The sequence below is a fragment of the Melanaphis sacchari genome, unplaced genomic scaffold (genome assembly GCF_002803265.2).
Source record: "Melanaphis sacchari strain LSU unplaced genomic scaffold, SCAv2.0 Contig306_pilon_pilon, whole genome shotgun sequence".
NCBI classification, from domain to species: Eukaryota; Metazoa; Arthropoda; class Insecta; order Hemiptera; family Aphididae; genus Melanaphis; species Melanaphis sacchari.
The window spans coordinates 52,723-65,040 of NW_020271180.1; the positions used below are offsets into that span (position 1 = coordinate 52,723).

At 23.5% G+C, this 12,318-nt stretch overlaps 2 protein-coding genes across 2 annotated transcripts in view; one reads left to right on the plus strand and one right to left on the minus strand.

Moving 5' to 3' along the window:
• LOC112596181 overlaps window positions 1–12,318 on the plus strand; it is an 83,916-nt gene that overhangs the window by 35,227 nt on the left and 36,371 nt on the right. The window lies entirely within an intron of this gene.
• LOC112596182 (piwi-like protein Siwi) overlaps window positions 1–12,318 on the minus strand; it is a 39,342-nt gene that overhangs the window by 19,367 nt on the left and 7,657 nt on the right. The window contains exons 2-4 of the mRNA XM_025341674.1: window positions 1,561–1,719; window positions 1,409–1,497; window positions 1,197–1,329 (exon numbers count right to left, since the gene is read on the minus strand). The gene's annotated coding sequence lies outside the window, so the exon portion shown is untranslated. The remainder of the gene's footprint in view (window positions 1–1,196; window positions 1,330–1,408; window positions 1,498–1,560; window positions 1,720–12,318) is intronic.

The following is a 12,318-nucleotide window of genomic DNA, read 5'->3' on the forward strand; positions in this document are numbered from 1 at the left end:
TTTATAATTTTTACAAATAAATGATGAATTATTTATTATATTGCCAATTATTATTTTAAATTATTAAATATATAGAATGCATTACTATATTTTTACAATAAATGATGAATTATTATGGTTGCACTATTATTTTTAAATTATTAAATATATAGACTGCATTACTTATATTTTTACAATAAATGATGAATTATTTTTAAATTATTAAATATTATATAGACTGCATTATTTATAATTTTTACAATAAATGATGAATTATTAGTATATTGGCAACATGGTTTTTAAATTATTAAATTGATAATATTTATTAGGTAAATTATTAAATATTATAAAGAATTTATATAAATATAGAATAAAGGGTTAAATGCGGCAGTATTATAATATGATAAATCGGATATTAGATTGATAACTTATAATATACTTAGTGTAGGAACTTACAGAAAATTTTTAATGTGTAGAACTACATTATTGCACCTTCTTTACTTGTAGGAACTTATGACATGTACCTGCTTTTACTGGTGTAGGAACTTATATGTACCTTTATTCTATCGTGTAGGAACTAACATATGTATCTTGTTTACCTGCTAGGTCTCGTGTAGGAACTTACATTCGCCCATCCAATTTTATGCAGTTATTAAAATATTGGGCGTCGTTATCATTACTACTGTTTGAAATTTCATGGAAATTCACAGTTCACACACACTAACGTTCATTTACTTTACACACACATTTACACCAATATAGACTAGTAATATAAATAATTGCCTATACACTTAGAAACTGTTAAGCTGCAGCCGCCTTAGTACAAAAAAATGATGATGATAATAATAATAGTTGAAGTAATAGTGTGATAGTATACGTATTACTACAGCTCATGGGCGCCTGCAGGAAATTTATCAGGAAGGGGTGCCGATGAAATCAAACACCAAAAATTACATTAAAACAAGTTTGTTCCAAGCAAACCACAAAATATTTCAGAATTATATGTAATTAATTAGTCGTTATTAAATATCTTTCAACTACACACGATTTCGACGACTCTGCAGTATTGACTGTATAATTTATTTCAATAATTGAAGTCGAGTCACAAGAGACTTCATTAATAGAATCACAAAGCTTGGAATTTTTTAAAATATTTCGATATCCATAAAAGTATAACAATAAAACAAAATATTAACTATACTAAATACAATACGTACGTAATTAAATGCAGTCCGTGTTTCACCGTAGACAGCGCGTTGACAAATAATTTAATTTCGCAATTATTACAATAATTTCAACGTAATAATTAGGGCTCGGAAGTTGATGACCTTAAAAATATTAGAAAATGACCTAAAAAAAAAAATAAATGCAAGTATGACTTAAAAATGAAAAAAAAAAAATGACAAAAATGTCAACAGAATATACCAACAATGACGTAGTTTTCCAATTTAATTGACATATTTCGTTGGTTTTAATTAGTCACATTATACCAAGCAATTAGTAAAAGCGCTACGCCAACTAAAATTTAATATACCAAATTAAATTATTATAAAATCTAAAAATAATTACATGTAAAATTACCTGTAACAATAAACTAATTCCCAAAATCAATATGCGAAGAATAAAAAAAGCGCTACCATCATCATTCATCATTGCAAGTCTTAACTGATGTCCATTAATAGCTAACAGAGTCATGCCCATCTTAGAACGATAAGATGATAATAACTTTTGATGTATCTCCTGGAATAATATTATTTTTTTTTAATTTTAATATCATTACAAATGTGTTTCTTGATGATGACGTATATATAATATATTTACATGTTACTTCATGATTTAACATGTTTTTTAATAATGCTATTAGGTTGAGTAACTTATAGTATTATTAGTAATACAATAGATAGGTAAATGAATTATTTTTTTCCATAAACATTGTTCTTTAAAATATTATTGTATTTTTAAAAAATAAATCTTGTGTCGCCACGATTTACAAATATTTTTTGTAAGCAATAACAATATAATGAATATTGTTATTCATCATTTAAATTTGAAATTGTTTTCAAATTTAAACTTTAAATGCTTATAAATATTAATTGTGCATATTAAGTATTTTAAATGTTTTTACATATCTATAAGAACAACTTATGACACTTATATTGATCTTGTATTCAAATACTAAGCACTTAATGACTGTATTTTTTTTTATTTTTTTTTATCAACAACTATAAAAATAAAAATATAAAACGTCTATATATCGTTTAGAGAGAGTATTAATATTTTGAAAGTGACAACATAAAAAGTGATTGCATATATATTTAGTGATATATTTCGTGAAAATGTTCAGTTTCTACAGTTATTTGTCAAAAATCATTGAGGATAAATAGTTGAAACTTAATACACCTAAAAAATGTAATTTTTCAAGTAAGTTAGCTTATTTTTTTTTTGCCAAATAAGTTGAAAAACTTATTAAGAATCTTGCAATAAATTTTAAATCTTAAATATAAAAATTCTTATTGAAAAATATTGTTTAATTGAGTTTTACATATTTATATAACAATACATGCCAATGTACAGAAATGTTTTTCACGATTTTATTTCATTGGGCTAACATTTAACCATATAATTAGCGTAAATGGAAATAATATACGAATAGTTATATTATACTTAATAGCTATAAAATAATTAAAATCTCATTATGTTCTTATAGTGTTCTACTTGAAATCGACCAACATACAAAACTCAAATTGAATACAAAATATAATGTAGATATTATAATCATTATTATGACTAATACCTACTATGGCCTTGATAAAACTGTGCTATCTAAATAATATAATAGAAAGGACAAAAGTCAACAAACTATACTTAAAAATATTTTATTTTTGATAACTAAATACGTTATAATTTTATACTATTAAGATTCTCTCGTTAAAATCTAAATAGTAAATGTGATCAAATTATACAAGATAATAATATTAAACCGTTTATTGTAAGTTTTAAACATTTTAAATATATGTACCATATACCATCATTTCATATACCTACCAATAGTGACTAGAAATGATTAAAATTAAAATATTTTTATCACAATTTATATTTCATAGTAAATTGTAGGTATGATTAAAATATCAAATGAATTTTATTAGTATTTTTCAAAATAAATTAGGATTTGAGCTACCTTACTATTTGCCAATTAACAAATAAATATATCACTGACTTTTTGATTCTACATTTTTACTTCATGTACTAAGTTCTAATATTAATATCACAAATTAAGTAAAAAAAATATTTTATTCCTAAAATGTTTAAGTGAACAAAGGTATTAGAGTATCTGTTCTTTATGTTAAAGTTGTAAACACAAATAAATAGTAAACCATAATTAATGCTTATATACTATTTTATTTTACCAATATTAACAATATTATAATAGTACAATTGATTTGAATCATTTCTAACCCACGAATAAACATGTTAAAATTATAAATGATAATTATTATGAATAATAAAAATATTATTCATCACAATAATAACTAAAAAGAACGCCTTAACTTTTTTTATACTGTCTGCATAAAATAATTTTAAGCCATGTGTTTAATACCTTGTATATAATATAGTTTAATAATAAATTTTTATTTTGTTTAATTAATAATTATAAATGGCAATATTCTTTTTTAATAATTTTTTTAAATTATGATTTACTCGTAAGTAATTTAATGGTTGTATTCATGTATCTAGCTCATAATAAAACTTAATATTGACTTTCATTACTTTCTGGTATTTAAGTTTATGTATTGCCATATAATTTACCATAACTCAGAATACTAGTAAATATTAACTTATGTATTGTACTATGATTTGATTATTGTAAATTTTAAATACCTATTTTAAATATTCGAGTTTAAAAGTAAATAAATGTACCTATTGTTAAAATTGGCTTATAATTAAGGAAATTTTCAAACAGACTATTTTTTGTGTTTTTAAAAATCGAGCTTTAGAGTCTTTAAAAAAAGTATTTCTTACTTCTACACATAATTCTCTTCTTTGTTTTTATTCTATGTCTAATGCTACTTAGGTATTATTAGATTTTAAAGTGTATCAAAATTGAGGGTAAATAAGTATGAATAATACTATTAATAAAAACACACTTAACATCTCAAGTGGTTGGTTGAATTATTTTTGTCAAAAACTTTGAATTTGAAAATCTCATTCTGCAAATAAAATATTATAATACATACACATAACAATGTCAATTTAATATTTGTTAACATTTAAAAAAACCACAGCCATTATTTAATTGTATAAATATTTAATTTCGTTCAAATTCAAACTTCAAATGTCTTTAAAAAAATCTTTTTTTTATGTATTTAAAATTTATCAATTTCAGAATTTTATACTGAAGTTATTTGTTGCTAATGGAAAATATTAAATTTAATTTTCAAGCTTTTTAACGGACAAATAAAATATTTATATACCAAAATGTAAAAACAAAACTAACCAAATAGTAATAAATAGCTAAAAAGTGTCAAACATTATTTAAATTCATACTATATATGTAAAATGTCAATTTAAACATTTGGTACACATTTAAGAACCTTAAATTAATCTTTTTTTTGTTAAACCTAAAAAATTAATTTTGTCAAAAATAGGTTTTCCGTAAAGTGTTATGGGCTACGAGATATGCTAATAATATAAGTATATATAATATAATATGTAATATTGCTAGAAGTATTAGCACTAGTAATATAGATATATATATATATGGCCTAATAATTATAATATATACGAGATAGTAGATTCATATTTCTATGACCTTGTTTTTAAAAAACATCATAATAAATATATCAAAATAGCAGTCGTTTAAATATATTATTGCATTTCCACGAATTGCCAATTAAGAACAGAAGACATCCTGGAGATTGTTGTTTTCAAGTGTGATAACAACTCCAAAAATTAATATGAATTAGAAGGTTGTCGACTACAACAACTAGAGACTTCTTTGTATATAAGGGAGTCCAGAGACCAACAAGGGCAGATGTACCAGAGCCACAAAGACCTGAGCAACTTCACAACACTCTGCCACTTTTTGTATCAGTTACATGAACTTTATTTATACGTAATAAAACATTATTGTTCTAAGAGTTGTAAATTTTATTTAAATAACACCCTGGATCTGGATCTGATATTGGCACGCAACAAAAGATTTATGTTTATCCTTACTTTATTTTTTTTTATTCTGTTTATAATATTTTGAAAAGTACTAACTTAACTAGATCAATTTTGTTATTAAATATCACTCTTAACATTGAAGATCAAAGCACTTTATCTACTAAAAGTACATATAACACAATACACAAAGACAATTGACAATAACAGATCATTATAAAGTTAGTATAATGCTCAGCTTCTCAGAATTTGAAAAGATATGTAATTATGACAAATACACTTAACTTTAACATGCTATGTAATGATTTTCTAAAGATAATATGAAAAGTCAATATTGTTTTTTCGTGTGTGAAGAATCGAATATTAAATTTATATGATGATATAAACTTATAATACTAACACATTTTTTATGGGGTTAATTCTAAAAAATCATAGATAAACATAATTAAATATTTAAATGGTATAGAGTATGAAATACATATTTAAATATTACTCATTTACATAAGGTTAATAACTAAGCATCATACCTAACCGTATACTTTATCTAATAATTATTCAAGTACAGATAAAGAGTAATATCTGAGGGAGGGGCCAAACAATTTTTTCATAGATATTTTATTTATAATTTAAAATTTTTATCATAATAGTAGGTATAGGTAATTAATGAAATAAATTAACAATTATTTAATATAATATAATATTTATAAATTAAATAATAAAATCTAACTCTTTATTTACATTTTTGTTTTTTCCAATATACATGTAATATATATAACCTCCTTATATAATACGTTATCAGATGTAAATGTGATTTGAATATAATAATATCAGGATCTGTAAAATTATAAAAAAATTTGAAAAATAATATGTCTGAGGGGACTAGGCCCCTAGCCTCCCTGAATTCATCCTTGTCTAATATTATGTTATAGTAAATATCGAGATCCATAGCATAATATAATAAAAACACACAATGTATAAATTTAGTTAATGTATATGTTATGGGCAAAGTAGACTTTTGGGCAATGTTCACATTGCCCAGTCTTTGTATATTTAGCCTGCTGTTTTTGGGCAAAACATTTTTATTTTTTTATTACAAATTAAAATGTTTCAACCCACTGGGTGTTATTACAAGTATTTTGACAGTTTTAAAATTTTATATGTAACATATTTATAACATAAGTAATATTGATAATATACAGTTTATACAAATAGAATATGGAATATATTGTAGATAATTTTAATGAGGTTAGTAGATAAGAGATTTAGTGTTAGAAATCATGACTACTATGGGAATATTGTTGTGAGTTTGCTTAAAATTAAAGTTATTAGAGAAATTAATGGATTTAATAATATTTTGAGTTCGTGCAAGATGTTTGACGTTGAATTTGTAGTACTGGATATTGGTTGGGCAGCTGTTAACCTAACCGGGCAAGGTTATACTTTCACCGGTCCAAGTATACTTTGCCCGTAGTAAATTAGACATTGTAACTATCAACTATAATATTATGAAACCATTGTCTGTTAGTATTTCAAATACCTATATTAGTATGTGACACGAGGTACCAATATACAAAGTACCAATACAAATTGTATTTAATTTATGTTATATTCTACTATACGTTAATGTGTAAATAATTTTATTATATTATACATTGAATATTAATAAAAATGTATGTTAATGAACTTATTTAAAATATAATATTTTTGAGTTCATTACAAGCCTAGGCAATGTATAATTTTGCCTACATTGCCCATCATAATCGGGCCTGGGAAATTTAAACATTGCCCGAAAGTCTACTTTGCCGGTAACAAATATATAAACATATGTTATTGAATATTTATCATGGTTATAAATAGTTGGGTACCAACCTATATTATATTTACCTTGTTATAATTTGTACTTAATTATCTTTAGTCATAATTTCACAGTCAGATTCAATATTAATCAAATTGAATAATTTTAAAATCATTTAATCAAGATACAAAATCTGGTATTATCATTGAAAATTGTGTGTATTAAACAAATACAATCTTCATTCACTTTTATAAATGTAAACGTATGATAATTAATTTTTTTTTTAAAATCTATTTAATGTATTTTTTCCACTTTCTAAATTTTTCAAACTGTTACTCAGGTTAAACATTTAAATGTAGTTTGAAATTTTATATTTTCTTTTGAAAATATATTAAAGAATATTTCAGGTGATAATAATTTATATTCAAAACAAGATACCTTATATATTTTCCCTTTTTCTAAGCTATGTAATTTAAAAACTTAAACTTAGAGCTGCATTTATTTAAAAGTATCTTATAATTTTCATTTAAGTAAGTTTTTATACTAGAAAAAAAAAGTATTCTCAAATTTTCCAATTCTATTATATACATAAAAAAATGTTTTGAAATATGTTATCATGATTATTTTTGATAATTTTGTTTTTTTTTTCTAATTGTATTTCACATTATTTTGTTAATTTTATTTTTGTAATAATTCATAATCTTTATCTATGTTTAAATAATTAGAAACAATATTTTTTTACAGAAATAAATGTTAGTGCAATAGAAATGGTATATTTAGTCTACTTGTATAAACTTCAATCAAATCAAACCAAATTTAAAAATAATATGATTTAATATTGTTTTTATTAATTATTCAGAACATTATTCGAATAATTATAATTCATAACTCTTATTTTAATATATTCTTCTTCACTTAAAAAAAAAAAAAAAAATACAGTTATTTGAGAAAATAATTAAATTCCATTTTTTGTACAACCCTTATGAATTCATCATTGGATGTCAAACATAGACGCTTCAATCTAAAATAAAAATATAACACGTTTTAACTACAACTATAATATTAACAAAAAAAAAAAAAAAATCAAACAATTATTAAATATAATAATATGCTTCATTATTTAAATTTTTGAGTCAACTAGAATGATTGCAACACAAAATAGAATTAATTTTTTATTTTAGAGCATAAAACTTACTTTGATACATAATATTCATATTTTTCTTCGGTTATAGTATCATTCACTTTTAGCTTTTTAAGTGCTGTCAAGCATGATCTCATTAATACCATAAAAGTTTCTCTGCGTGATACATTAAATGTATGATCACGCCACTTTGGAGTACAATAAACATGTTCCCATGCCATGAAAACATAGATTATTACATCAGACCATTGTTCATGATCAACAAAGACTTGACAGTTATCAAGGGCAAATTTCTGGAGAAAGAAATTTTAGTTATAACTTTGCAATAACTTAATATAGTTAAAAGTCATTTATTAATAATTTACCTGAAAGTCTAATAAATGGTTGGAAACACTGGGAAAAACATCCGTAGACATTTCAGGACAATTCTTTAACGCATTGTAGATGACACGTCTTAAATGTAGCAAATGATTGTTAAAATGCCTAAATTTCAGCGGAAGAGCATCCTATTAATTGAATAATATAATTTTGGTTAATAAAATGTTATTATAAATGTTATATTTTAAATATTACTTCTAATTGAATATGATAATCACTGATTAAATCATGATGTAAAATATTAATATCTGATGCTACTTCTTCTTGTAGAAGATTGGTTATTTGATCGTTGTACTGCATGGAATTAGTTATAGTCTAAAAAAAAGAATATATTATAACTGATTCGCATTAAATAACACTAAATTGTATACTTACAGTATTATCGTTATCTGAAGAGTTCAACATTGATCTATTATGAGTTACACTTACTGTTGGTAATTCATCTTCGACACATCTATTTATCAAAATATTATTTTCTTGATTGGTAGATTCCATTTCCAATTTGATCCTTTTTATTATTTTTTCTATAATATTTCAAACAATATCAGCTATATTTCAATTTATAAAAAATATAACTAAAACAATATACAACAAAATAAATTAAAAATGAATTAAAATGCCAATATAAATGTTATAATTTCAACTTATATAATCGCCATTATTGTGATTAAAAAAATTAATTTACAATAATAATATATACCAAAATATATTTTTGTAATAATTCATAAGTAAATGACTACTAATTCGTATATAAGACAAATGTCTCATGATTAATTGGGTAAGTATGAATAGTTAGTGTTAAACTATATCTGCATATTTTTAATAATTATAAAAATCAGCATTTGTTATAACTTAATATTTTTGATGTATACATAAATGTATTATAATTGATATTTATTTAATGTTAAAATTACATTTTTTTTTTTATTATTAGAAAATTACAATCTGTATTAACAAAAACACAACAAGTAAATGTGATAACATTTACAACAAAACAATATCATTTAATGATCGTATGGCATGATAAGGGCGAACATCCAATGATAGAACTCTTCAAAAATTACAAATATAAATAAGAAAACATTTTTAATTTTTCAGTGAAATTTGATATAACACAATATTTTTTCAAAATATTTCAACAAAATTCAAATCATCAATGTACAAGTAAAAGTACAGACCAGTTTAAAATGAACTATTATAATATAATAGTAGATATTATCAGAGCCAATAATGGCATTGCAGATAATCATGTTACTATCGAATTTAAATAGTGATTAATAGATAAAAATATAAAATTACAATTGAGAGAATTTTTTTATAATAAAATATTTAGTTCATTAATAGTTTATTACCTTAATAAACTAAGTTAGTTGGTACCATAAATCAAAATTATAGCGTTCAGATGAATATAATGAATCAAAACGTATTGAACCGACAGTTATTGCTAGTGATACTACATGCAGTGCGCGGAGATAATGTGTATCATTATTTGTGATGGTTGGGCAGCAAGACTGGTAGAATATAATCAACTTCCCTAATCAATGAGTATATTAAAATCATTTGATCACCACACGAGTTTGTGCCTATTTTCAATTACATTATCGCCACGTATGTAGCCGCCAGTTGTACACAAAAATCGTTTCCGGTCATTATCGGTTATGCGTGCCTAAGCGTTTCTTTGAAAATTTCTACAATGCACATAACAATTTGAAACAGTAAATACATATAAAACATTTTAATTCGCATTAGTTTAAAATGACTAATGTGCATAACCATTAAATATAAATGTTGTAAATAATGATAAATTATAAATTATAACATAATTTTCGGTATAAAAATAAAATTCAGTATTTACTCCAGTAGAGCGTCGGGGCTGTAGAAACTTACAGGTAGTCGGGACACTTTAACCAAAAATGACGATAATGAACATGGAGAGTAGTTTCAGGTCCACCTGATATCCTTGTATAGTGAGCGTAGTTTGACGTTGTGAGGGGAAGGGTAAGATTTTCAGTTAGGTATTCATTCGTTGTTAAAACAGGTAAAATAAACAAAATCTTTGTATGAATTTGAGAACCAGTGCATAGCAGTACTGTTGAAGGCCGATAAATTATTTCTCCGACATAATAATACATAATAATATATTATCCTATTTTATTTTTATTTTTGAAAATATCTATGTAAACTTACAAATAGCGAAAGGCAATTTCTTTGGCATAAAGAATAATTTAATTTAAAAATTACATAAATCTATGGTGGCATATCTGTAGGCTATATAATTTGAAATCCTTGTTCACCCAACAGTCCTGTGTAATTGATTTTACCTGTTTAATCATTTTAATCCAGGATTTTAGTTGTTCCTGTAAAATCGCCATAAAAATAAAATACATAGATCAATCAACAAAATAACAATACAAATTTGACATAGTTGTTAGTTGGCAATTACGCTGAAATCAGTATACTGAATAAACTAACTAAAATTTGTCAAATTTATGTTTTGTCATTTGACTTTCTAAGATATGCAAATAATTTAATAAAGATTGGGTTATATTTGTTAATAATTTTTAAATATAAACGAAAATGTACATGTAAAATACTGAATAAATATATCTTATTAGCTAAGTCTTTTCTTCGTAATAAATTTATAAATCACTGGTTATTTTTCAATATTTATATTAATATCAATTAATGTTAATCCATTATCTATGAGGGGACATATATTCGAAATTTATTGTATCATTTTTGTTAATTGTTATAATGTAGCTATATATTATGAGCTTAAAATGTACCTGATTTAGATTACAAATTATTGTTTTACTATAATCTTGTAATCAGTAAATAATATGCGTAAACTTTACTCTATTGGGTTTAGCATATACATGATTATTATCTAATTTTTATAGTTACTTTACTATAGTTATCTCAAAGAAAAATGTAAAAGTTCATTTATATTCACCAAATGATAATGATATTGTTTCTCTGTATATTTATAGTTTCAATACCAAATATTTTGTTCCTGAATTACAAAACACTTTCAGCTAATAGAAACTATTATGTTTGATATGGTTCTTAACTTTTGGAAAATAGTTGGATTGGTCTTAATTTATATTGTAATACTATATATAAATTTAAAATGCTGTAAAATCTTTGTTTTCTTATTAACAATACAATACAGTGCTTTACTAGTTGTTTAAAAATTATTTGGTTGAAATATAGTTTCTCCTATAATACCGGGCAGTAGTAGTGTGCTAATAATATGTTTGATTTGATACTTCATGATTTAAATGTCAATATAATCTGGATATATAATATTTGTTTATCAGTGTTATAATATCTGCAATGATATATTATAGTTAGAATAGGTATAAGCATTATAATTCATATTTAATTTTATGTTTTAGATAATTAAGAATTTACAATTAATTATTTATTTTTCCATTCAATTAATATTATGACATATACTGACATTTAGATTTTAAAATACACAAAATTATCAATTCATTTATCCAATTATGATAAAAATTAAATCAACATCAAATACAAGATATCAGAAACGAAAAGGTTAAATTATTACAATTATATATTACAAAGCGTACCATAAGTTTTTCATACATTTATATAAGAAAAAGCTCTTATCTGTCCTCGCGTGTTCAAACGCATTCCTATAATACCTAGCAGTGGGCGTAAAATAATGATTTTATTTGATACTTTTTATGTTATTGTTAATATAATTTGATGTACTTTAATTAATTTATCACATTTAATATATCGTAATCTATCTATTTAAATACATGTGTGGAGAACCGTCCATTCATATCAACGCTCAGATCAAACCAGCAATACGTAACTGAACGAAGTAACATCA